Genomic DNA, 12,342 nt, shown 5'->3' with positions numbered 1-12,342 from the left:
CTGAATAAGAATATTCTAATTTCAGAGTTCTCTCACTTGTTTTGAAAGAGAAGCTGAATTATTGAGTAGTTTCTTCATGTCTTTCTTTGCTCTAATCTCTTAGACTATGCTAGCTGTAGCAAATTACTCTAAATCAATGACTGAGAACAGGAAATTATATTCCTTGTTCTGTGCTACTGTTAAAATGGTGCCTGGTTCAGTTTTGGCTTGAGACATGCCAAATTAATTCACAAAATTCCCACACACAGCACTGACCAGGTGGCATGTCCCATAAGCAGTGTGGATCCAGTTTCCCTGCACTGGAGGATTAGGGAGTGTTCGTGGCTGTAGATTTGAACAGACCAAGTAGTTGACCTCAGGAGCAGAGAACAAAACCTTTTGCTAGTTTATAAGACAAAATTTAGCTTCAAGGCTCCCACCCTTCTGGAGAGGATCATAACCCAGATTCCCACTTCAGCTGAGCCTCAGGTTTCCCTGAGGAAATGTGTTCTCCTGCACACTATTTTGATTCCTCCTGCCAGGAAAGCAAATCAAAATGTCTGGGTTTTAAGAGTGAAATTGAAAAATCATGTAACAATAACAGCAAAATTGCAGAACACAGACACATGATTCAAGGTCAGTACAATTATTACGTGACCATTTTCAATCTCCAGACATCCTTCTGTTTGACTTTCTAAGATAATTAATTTTTAATAGCATCATAGTCATCAGTTTGATAAATGAATTATATTGACATGTCAAGCCACTCTTAGCAGTATTATGTGTTGTTTTTTTTCAGATTCCCTCATAAGTAGTTTTGTTGGCACCTTTACTGCTTTTCTCAAAGAGGTTGTAGCCTACATGACTCTGAAGATTGAGCTGCCTGCTTTACACCCTGCAGGACAAATTTAGGTAGGTGGAATTCAATTATGCTAATCTGAATTTGGCTCAGACAACAGGGGCAACATTAGTTTTCCTGCTGGGATTTTTACCTCTGTAACAGTGCAGTAATCTTTCACTAGATCATCTGGCATTATCTATATCTTCAGTGTGGACCATGGACATGTTTGAAGCATGCTACAAATGTTTCAGAAGGAAAAATAAGTAAATTAGAAACACTCTTAATTGCCTTAGTAGTACAGATTCCCAGAAGAGCTTCATTAAAATTGCCCCATTTAAAAATGCACTCAAAATGATCACATATATTAAACACTATCACACAAATGAATAATTTGCAATTAATAACCAAATCTTATAATTATAGAACTTTAATAGTTTAATTTGCTTTATCCATCTCTTCCTTTCTCTGTTCTTTAAAAAGGATTAACTAATGCCTTTTCACTCCTGTAAAAATTTTCTCACTCCTGCTAAGGGTGAGACTATTTCTCTACTTGACTGCCTTCAAATTTTCCCTTACTTCCAAGGTATTTGTTCAGAACCATGGACGGTTGTGTTCTTAATTTTCAGTTTGAAGGACATGGAACTGCTGGAGAAACCACTGAGATGGGCCAGAAAATTGATGAAGGGAGTAGAGCACCTCCCCTATAAAGACAGGCTGAGAAAGTCAGGACTTGATCAGCCCAAAGAAGAGAAGGATTTGTGGAGACCTGAGAGCAACCTTACATTATCTGCAGGGAGCCCATGGGGAAGCTGGAGAGGGACTCTTCATCAGGAACTACAGTGACAGGACAAGGGGGAATGCCTTCAAACTTAAGAGCAGGTTTAGATTAGATATGAGGAGCACATTCACAAATCACTGTGAGGATTGTGAGGCACTGGAACAGCTTTCCTAGGGAAGCTGTGAATGTCCCACCTGTGGCAGTCTTCAAGGACAGGTTGGAAGGGGCTTTGAGCAAACTGGTCTAGTGGAAGGTGCCCCTGCCCATGACAGGGTGGTTGGACTAGATATCTTTCAGCCCAAACCATTCTATGATTCTATGATTCCAGGTTCAAATATGACTTACCTTCAGAATTTTGGAGGTAGTACTGTGATGTTTTCAGACTAAACTGCTTTTAAATGCATTTCAATTAGGCCATGATGTCTATTCTTAAAATTAAACTACTTAGAAAAAACAACCCATTTATTGGATTGGTTCTTTCATACGTAGTTTTGGGGTTTTTTCCTCGTGTTCTACACTATGCCATATGAAGTGTCAATATATAAACTGCAATGTCAAATTGTCTACTTTATTTCTTCCAGAGTCTTGCTTTCTTGATCTTCCTGGATGAAGCATATTAACACACAGGAATTATTTTTAAGTGGACTATCAATTTTCAAAGGAAAGTAAGCTATATTGGTGATAGTTCACTCCTGACACTGTCCTTAAGGGTAATATGCAAGTTCTCACACCCAGAGTGATGCCATTCATCCATATATTTTATCACACATTTCCACCAGGTCTTTTGCAGTTCTCCCACTCACATACCCTCATGATATTTCCTAACATATCTAACTTGTATCACTTTTACTGTAGTATAATAATGTCATTCTGGTAGATTGAAAGTTCACACATGATTTCAAGCCTTGGGCCTGAAAAATCCCAGAAAAGACAGTCATTATTTCTTTTGGTCTCAAGGCTGTCACACATTGTATATAGAAATATGGAAAAATATTAAGAAAAATACAATTACATCATCTGCACTGTACCATCAAGGGTAACTGCCCAAGTGATGCAGAATGATCATGCCCATACTACTAATATCAAGCACTCTTCAAATCAGACAGCCCAAGTTCACAAGGTGCACTTGACCTGATTTTAAGCCATACTGTAGTTGTATTTTGTAAATGTAGAAGCTCTTTCTCTTTTCTGTCCTTTACTTTGATTCTCTGTAGCTTTGTTTTAATATGACAATTGTCTAGTTTATCAATAGTCATTTTTCTACCTACTAACATTTATTAGGAGAGCCTGGCAAAGCTTCAAAGGTAGCCTGGCTGCTTGGCTTCTTCTTTCTAGGAGCATCCATAATAGAGAGAAATGAAAGAAAAGGCCCTGAACACACCTTAGCTCTGCCCTGACTCAACTTTAATAATCAGCTAAACTCACCCATAAAATCTGATTGTGGTGCACTCTTGAGTGTCATTTGGATCCTTAAAAGCTCAGTTTTAAGTATGAATTGAATAAAAGGAAACTAATAGGAGGAAAATTTTTGACAGATCATAAATAATATTTAATTCTAGATCTGCAGAAAATAATGCTTATTTGTAACATTTATTATAGAAGTAAACTACTAATAGTAGGAGAAACCACATCAATATCTGACTACAGTGGCCTTTTCTTTAGCAAAAATTTTTATAGAATTAACAGTAAAATCACTGGATATGATAAAAAATAGGTTCTTGGCCTTACAATGCAAAGTCAAAAGTGTTGTCTACAGGACACTGTCTGTTCCTATACATATATGTGTAAATTAAATGGCTGCTCAGTTCACATAAGTATATTTTTGACCATTTTTTCATGTCTTCAGCTTGTGGAGAAAATTTTTTATTATCATGATAACAAGATAATTAAACTTATATTTGAATATAATTACATCAGATGATTTTTAAACTATGAAAAATTCTTTTATAAACATTGTAATGCAGCTGTCAGTAAATTAGATACACCTGACATAGTAATTACCCTTGCTAATCAATAACTACTAATTAATACATTCAAACTGACATGACTATTTTAAATATCTCTAGGAAGTTACAACACATTTAAGGGTCTTTTGATTTCGAGGTTTTGCTTTCCTTGCAAAATGTGATTGGAGCATACAAATAAAAGTGTCTGCATTATAATAACAATGATTTAAAAAATAAAATCTTTACTCTAGCTCCAGTAAGTAAAAGGACTTCTAAGAGAAGGAGTGTCTGCATGGTTTTCCTTTTATAAAGCTCTGAAACAACTTTGAATCATGTTTTGTCCACACCACACACACCACAGTTCCTCACCACATTTCCTTTTTTTCTCATTCATCAGTGGTTTCTGTATATTCCTTTATTCTTGGGATTATGTCCTGATACATCTCAGCCTGTTCAAAAGGCATCACCTCCTAAACTGGCAAAGCTTTTCAAATTTAAAGTCTACATCAAGATTTTTTCAAGTGAAAGTTTGAAAACATTTTTTGTTATATAAGCAAATTATTGTGTGTGCCCTTATGTGACAGTTGATGAAGGCATTTCACCTCCTCCAGAAGAGTTTAGAGTGTCCACAATAGTTTAGGCAAACATTTCAGAATAACAGCCTAGGTGAGACCACATGGCTCCAAGTTGCACCCCATAATGTCCAAGACTAGGACATTATAAATTATTTTATAAAGACAGATATAAAGACAAAATACAGTAAGATTAAGGAGAAGTATAAACCTGAAAAGCTCTAGTACCACAGTGAATCTAGTTCTGTGTGCAACATGCATCATCTTCAAATATGTGTATTACATTCAAGCAGCATTTCAGTGGAACTGAAAACCACCCAAACCAATATTCTGTAATATTTAATTTTCTTGCTTAATGGTGTATTTAGGTATAATTGCTACCAGAAGTAGCAATTATAGAGGATAGAGTAAAGAGGATTCCTGTTGTGTTTAAAAAGTGTCATCACACTTGTTCAGGTTGGATCTCCAGAGATCAGAGAACCTAGCAGTGTCAAGCCCAGTCTGAAGCAGTTGTTGCACCACCAGTAAATAAACTGGTTACTGAAGGAAGAGGTGCACACTTTGTTATAAATTAAATTATCTAAAAGGGTAAACTAGAATTACCTATATATACAGTGGAAATAGCCTTATATTGTAATAATGCTGATGCATTATAATTAACAAGGACATAATTCTGAATAAATATATATTTTCAAAGATCATAAACTGCCACAACTGTATTATGATTATTTGAAGCAAAAATTATATCAAAAGTATTGAAATAATAGATTAACGCATCTAACCTGTTCTCTTTCCACAATATTTTTATAATTTTGTGCATTGATATGCTCAAAAATATGAGAGACTTGCTAAGATCTTATTTGTGTTCTTTACTACCTACACTTTGAGAGTGCTATCTTCCATTCAAAAAGAGAAAAAATTGTTCATATATATAATCAAAATTGGGCAATGCATATTCCTCAAGGAGGAAAAATATGTACCTTCCTGTGGAAGTATCAAAAATATAACCCCATATGAAATTTTGTATAGTCAAAGCCAAATAACAGTATATGTACTCTACAGTGCAAAAGAAAATACACCAATACGTGCAGCAGATGTGAACAATGGAAAAAAATAAAACTATTTTTCTTTCAAGGAATCTACTGTTTATTTCTCTTCTGCCAAAACCCCCAGTTACTCAACATATCTTCTACAATTTCCCCATTCCTGCTGTTCTTCCAGTGTCTTTCCTGTAAAAAAAAAAAAAGGAAAAAAAAGCTATTTACAAGTATTTTCATCTCCCTTTACATTTTCTTACCTTTCCTGTTTTTCCCTTTGATTTTCTTTCATCCCCTGCTTATCCAAAGCAAAAGGTAGGAACGTAGGAAGTCTTGGACCTGCCTGGGAGATATTAATATGATGACAGACTGGTTGGCAGACCAAAAAGACAGATAACTGTTCCACCAATTTTATTTGCTTTGTGAAGATAATAGTTTGGATCCTCAGTCTTAGCCATTGACCACACTTCATGAAACTTAATATTTCATAGAAATTTAGTATCTTTGAGACCTTAACTCACCTATCAAATTTGATTCAAAAATCCCAGTGAGGTCAAAATTCATTAAAGGAAACTGACAGATGTGGAGAGAAAGAGATGGACCAAAAGACAGTTATTTTGTAAGTTTTATTAATTTAGGAAATGAAATTTAAAATTTGGTTTGGGATTAACTAGTTATTCTGAGCAGGTATGTACTGCTAGTTACTTTCCATAAAATGTTTATTGCACTTTTGAACTTTCTAACTGCAGCTTATTATCTGTCATTAAATCTGGAATAGAATATGTTCCTAATTAGTAATATGTTCAAATATGATATTATAGTCCAGAGCAATTATTATTTGGCTCTAAGAAAATTAAAGTTGTAATTATCTTTTCTTAACTATATTAGCTGAGGTATTTTGAACTTCCCAAGTTAGGAGATTCAACTTAGTCATCTCAGCTATCTACATGAAAAAAAATTTCTTGACTCCATCAGTCTAGATTTCATGGCTTACATTTAGGGAAAGTGGAACTAAAGCTCCCAGTGACACCCAAATTAAGCACTGCAATTACAGTACATGCATTACCAACTGTAAGTTATAAAGGAGAGGGTGGATTTTCTGACTAATACAAAGATATGCACAAAATTAATAAATCTTAAGGGTATTTTTGTTTCTGAGTGGCTTTAGCTTTCAGGTATAGACTACACCATTTTACCCATCTCTTCAAAGCATTAAATGATTTATTAATTAAAAAAAAAAACAAAGCCAGCAGTAGGAACTGTGAATATTGCAAAATCTTTGACCAACGATTTTGGGAAAGAGCGAGAAGGAATAATTTTATATTTCTGAAACCAATATTTGCCTATGTTTTACAATTTTTGTGTTCTATGTGTTCAACAGTAGAAAAACTAAATAAACTGCAAAGAGGCCTAAATTCTCCCAGTGAGTCCATTGGAGGTTTATTTCAGGAAAATTCATCTTGATTATTCTTAACTTGCCTTACTGTGAAAGTTTAAACAACCGTGATCTTGCAATTATTCCCAATTGCCTTATCACTCTCTCCTCCAGAATTATTCATTTAAGATAATTCTCAACTGCTTTGCAGTCACTTGTGTTGAAGGAATATATCATGAGATTGCAAACCAGAACACTAAGTGCATCATCTTATATGTATTGCTATATGCAAGTTATTGGAAAAGAAATTTTGGTCACATCTAAACAACTGATTCATTTTGCCTTTATAATATATAAAAAAATCCATTCATGATAGACTAGACCACAACTAGAACAGTTTAGAACAGAGAGGTCAATGGGACCTAATTGTAATGTAGAAACTCTTTCAAGACTATTGATTTTGTCTGGGCTCTAACCAGTTGGACTGGATAGAATGGGAGTTTTCTACCAATTTCTCCTCATTGCCACTACTGATTTTACAAAAGTCATTACTGTTGGTAATTCATGATATGTTATGGTATCATTTTAAGATTTTGTATGTCTACCTTGTTGGGTGAAAGAAAAACAAGATTAATTATTATTTTGTTAAATCCAGTTGGTGCTGCTGATTACGTGTATTTAAATAAAAAAAAAATATAATGTGAATACATAAATGAAGAAGATAAATAAACCCAATTAGCTTTTAAAAAACACCATATGAAAGAGGACTTGGAAAAATGATACCAGATTGTAAAAGTGAAATTAAAAGTTTAGGAGCTGTTGAAGTCTCCTTTTCAGGCATTTACCACAATAATGTTCATGGAATGTTTTCCTCTTTTCTAACTTAGAGAAATCTCACTGGTATTAGCAAAGGCCAATAAAAGCTATTTTTATTGGGAGTGAAGAGACACTGCTGCCTCACATCATTAGAAACAATTTCTAGTCTCCCAGAAGACACAGTTTAATTGATAAAACATTAGTGTGATAGAGAACATTTGTCAAAAGTTAGACTTGTGAACTTACTAGAGCTTTGAAAATGAGCTGAAGTTTTCTGTTTAAGTTTTTAAGCTAGTGCTTCTTTAAAAAGAAGTTTTATTTTTATTTTTTATATTTTTTATTATCTGTAGTGTTTTTGTGTTTTAAAATGGGAAATAACAAAAGTTGGATTTGATGCATTGGTTTTTATCCAGTAGTGTATGTAATTTAGCTTTTTATTATGAGCAATCCCTTTGGTAGTTCTCTCTGGTTTTCTAATGAAGTGTTAGTATGGATATGATTTGATTTTAACTTCTGTAATTATTTTCTCAGACATTATTGCTTCTCTGCATAACATTACAGCCTTCAGGTTTATAACATGTTCTTCTCACACATTTTGATTCACCTTTGAATGTGAAGTAAGGCTCCATGGCCACCCTCAATGCAGCAATCAAAGACCATATTATATCTTTCTACAAAAAGATGCCTGTGAGGTATAATTACAGAATTACAAAATCACAGAAATGTCAGATAGAGGAAAATATGAAAGAGTTATTTATGTATTAGAAACCATGGAAATGCCTGAGAACAGTCACATAGGAATGAGGGCTTCTTCCCCTAAGCAGGTGGTGGGGTCTGTCACCCAGCTGAAGTGCATCTAACAGCAATACATGTAGTTTGGGCAGTAAGCAGGAGGTGGAAAGCACCAAGTGCACCCTCAGTCAGTTTGCAGACTGTGCCAAGTTGGGAAGGAATGTTGTTCTGTTGGAAGGCAGGAAGGCTCTGCAGAAGGATCTGGACAGGCTGGATCAATCTACTGAGGCCAGTCATAAAAGGTTCAGCAAAGCCAAATGCCAGATCCTGCCCTTGGGTCACAGCAGCCCTTGCAGTGCTATGGGCTGGGGAAGAGTGACTGTAAAGTTTCCCAGCTGAAAAGGACCTGGAAGTGCTGATCAACAGCACCTGAACCTGAGTCAGAATGTGCCAGGTAACCAAGAAAACCAGTGCAATCCTGGCCTGTATCAGCAATGGTGTGGCCAACTAGGGAAAAAATTGTCCCTGTGCACTTAGCATTCGTGAGGCTGCACCTTGAGCCCTGTGTTCAGTTCTGGGGCTGTGACACTGAGGAGTTGGATGAAGTCCAGAGAACAGAAACAGAGCTGGTGAAGGGTCTGGAGCATAAGTCTTATAGAGGAGTAGCTGAGGGAGATGAGAGGAGGTCCCTTTCCCAAAGTAATGAGCAATAGGAAGAGAGGAAGCAGACTCAAGCTGTGCCAGAGGAGATTTAAACTGGATATCAGGAAACATTTCTACACTGGTTTGTCAGGCTTTGGAAAAGGCTGCCCAGGTTGTGGTCTCTGGAGGTATTTTAAAGATGTGTAGATGTGGTACTTAGGGATGTGGCTTAATGGTGGCCTTAGAAGTGTTAGTTTATGATTGGACTTGATCACCTTAAAGGTCTTTTCAACCCTAGGTTATTAAATGATTCTAGAAATTCTAAAATCCTTACTTCCTTAGGAATTTGCATTGAATACAAAAGATGTCCCCAGTTATCTAGAAGGAGAACCAATGTTGTTTTTTTTTATTCCAAAACTCCTCCTAATGAATTCCAAGTTACAAGACTGAACTGACAAGAGATTAGGTTTTAAAACCTTTCCTTTTAAACCACTGTGCAGACACTCTCTTTTAATACTCAGAATCGTGGTACAGAAGGACACTTATACAAAGTTCCTGTGATGCAACAAGGCTCTGCAAATGTTCAGCCTTATAGTATAGAACAATTTATCATGGAAACTGTAGTATAAACTTGCATTGACATTTTCCCATACATAATATTTCTGTAATTATTCTCATCAGAAAGAACTAAAGCTTCAAGATAGATAAATTAGATCAGATACTTCTAACCATGAAAGGAACCCTACTTAATACAGAAAACTACACCCTGAACTCTTCAAGTTGATCTCCAGAATAATGACTGAATTTGCAATACTCTAAATCACATTATCAATGTAATCAACACTGAGCAAATGAAAAGGAGGAGCTCTCATGCTCAATAAAATGACTGGCCCCCCTACTTAGCAATACTTGATCACTGTACTTTGCAAGAGATGAGATTCCTTCTGCCATTATTTGTGTTATAGGCAAACACACATGCTACTTACACCAAAAGCTACTTTACAGTCATTTTATTTTAATAATTTTTTTCCCCTCTTATGGCTTCCTTTTTATTACACAAGCTACCAAGAAATAAAATAACTTTTCATCTAATTTTTATGTCTTATATAAAATTCCCTCACTGATCTCAATAGAATTTTTGTCTAAGACATGAATAAAAGCAAAGTAATGACTATCATTTGCCCTGCTCTTTAGGCTTCTGATCTGAGGGTAAAAGTATCACACTTAAATAAATTTGTATTGATTTTAGGTGGTCTGAAACCAAAGACCTTGGCTGGGTTATTTGATGTTTTTGGTTTGAGTTTTTTGTTTAATTTCTTCTCTGAGGTTCAGATGCATGCTCATTTAAGATATGTTTACAACATTGTTGTTTTGCTGCTAACTTAAAGCACTGCAGTCAAAGAGCAGTTACCATTTTTGAAATATCCCATATTACATAAAGCTTCCCATGAAGTATTTATAGTATTTATTTTATTTTTTTTATATTTCTATTTTGTATTACCTGAATAACAGAAAATATTTATTTTTATTGGCTTAGGTACATTTTGTCTTCCATTTTGACTTCTTTACCCAAAAATTCTTTGTCCATTAGGTTATGCTAGTTACTTGTAAGATAGTACAATGAAGAGACAGTTCCACCTAATGCTACTATTTAGAAGAACAGAAATTATTTTTCCTGACCATAGTTTTAATATAGTGAAAATTTATTTTTGATGTACTGCTTTGTGTCTTAGTCTGCCAATACTTAAGTCTAAGAATTTAGTTTTCTGTTCTAGGCTTCTCCCCCTCTTCTAGGGTCCTGTAACAGCGTTCACTCACATTGGGACAGCCTGAGTTTTCCATTTATATTTTACTCAGCTGTCTGCTCATCTCTCCATGTTTCAGCTGTCTTCAAAGACAAATAAGTCATTAATCTGACTTGTATTTCAGAGCCTCTTTTCAGATAGGATAAATTTCTCTAGTGTGTCTATTTTCCTCCCCATTGTTTTTTGAGGAATCCTTTGGTAACTCCAATGATATCTTAACACCAGAGACTTGACACTGTCAAAAGAAACCCACTCCTTGTCTCCCCATTTTACCTGCTGAGCTTTCCCCAGCATTTCACTGCAAATCTGCAGATAATCAGTCACTGTCTAAAACCAGAACTGAAGCTCAGCCTCAGAACTGGGGTTATGATCAGGTCCATCGGGAAGGTCATGGCCATGCTTGAATGAAGGGCATGGACAGATGCAGGGGTAAGGGCCAGAGCTGAAACACAGTTCCCAGGTGGAGGATGGCCCTGTGGACTCCTCACCACGCTGGCTCACACAGCTCATCTCATTTCATCCTGACCCCAGCTTTGGGGCACCACCCTGCATCTCCATCCTGGAGCACAGGCAGACAAATCCCCATGGAGCTGGGTTCTAATTCAGCGTCCCATGCCTCTCACTGGGAAACACTCAGGACTGCAGCTTGTGTTTGCTGAATTCCATGCTTCCACTTCTCTTAGGAATCTAATGACCCCTCACCACTGTTGGTATCATCTTTTCCACAGACTTTTTCTCATAGTTGCTGGTATTAACATCAGCTAGCAATGTACAGTCTATGCCTAATAAATGGGGCATAAAACACCCTCCAATATTTCCCAAAGGTAAAGTCACAATTTCATTTTTCATTTTCAAGCTATTTTTTGTCTTACCAGTTTTAGCTTGCCCATATATGCTCCTTGAAGGCTTTCACTCCTTCATTATTACTACTATTTGGGAGAAACACAAATCCCATATTCCATGATGCTGTCCTCACAGAGGTGCAATTAAGGCCTGTCAGCAGTACAAATGGAAATGTTACCGATGGACTATAAATACAAAAACATCACAAGAATAATGCTCCACAATGTTGGCTCTCACGCCTCAGTGACAAAGCACTCTAACAATAATTATATACAGAGATTTATTCTCTACTCCAGTGAGTTAACAAATTCTAACCTACAGACCCTAAAATAGAAGAATAAAAAGCAATTTTTCTCCATCTGTTGGACTTTCCTCTCCTGCTCTAGTGACTCTTCATTAGTTTTGAAACAACCATTCTCATTGCATCTGATAGAAATACATCCGCAAATATTACTACTCTGTGTGCTGTTTTAGAACTATCCAAAGTATATTTATTGCCAAGTTAATAGTAAATGATATTAAAATCTTGTTCAGAAATAAAATTAGCATCAGTGTCAAAATCTCATTTTACATCTTTGTTTTAAATTAGCACATTCTAGTAATTAGTGATATGCAGTGTAACTAAACAAGGAAACTCATATTGAGTAACAAGTTCAGATATGAAAATAATACACTTTTCTGCTTGTTAATTAGTTTATAAATCAAATAATCTTCAGAGAAGAAATTAATTTTTTAAAGAGATTAAATAATAATGTAAAAATAAACACAAAAAATATATTGAATTATATTGTGCATCAAAAATTTTGAAATTCATTGTGCAACGTGACATAGTGGTTTGGACATTCTGCATCACATTTTCTGAGAAAAAATTCAGGATGGTGGAAACTGTAAAGGTGTCAAAAAGGTGTTTCAGGGATAAATCTACCAAAGTCGACATGATGATCTATACTGACCTTTTATCAGACTAAAAAGACTT

The 12,342-nt window shown here is 35.5% G+C and overlaps 1 long non-coding RNA gene across 1 annotated transcript; it reads left to right on the top strand.

Annotated features, from left to right (window-relative positions):
* The first annotated feature begins 778 nt into the window (after window positions 1-778).
* Window positions 779-5,250, top strand: LOC147654618 (uncharacterized). The gene is made up of 2 exons (XR_015282579.1): window positions 779-891; window positions 1,447-5,250. It is a non-coding gene; the product is annotated as an uncharacterized LOC147654618 (long non-coding RNA).
* Window positions 5,251-12,342: the final 7,092 nt, after the last annotated feature.

This window comes from Cyanistes caeruleus, chromosome 2 (assembly GCF_971803275.1).
Source record: "Cyanistes caeruleus chromosome 2, bCyaCae1.hap1.1, whole genome shotgun sequence".
Taxonomy (NCBI): domain Eukaryota; kingdom Metazoa; phylum Chordata; class Aves; order Passeriformes; family Paridae; genus Cyanistes; species Cyanistes caeruleus.
Note: the sequence above shows the minus strand (reverse complement) of the source record. Positions and strands in the feature narration are given on the sequence as shown.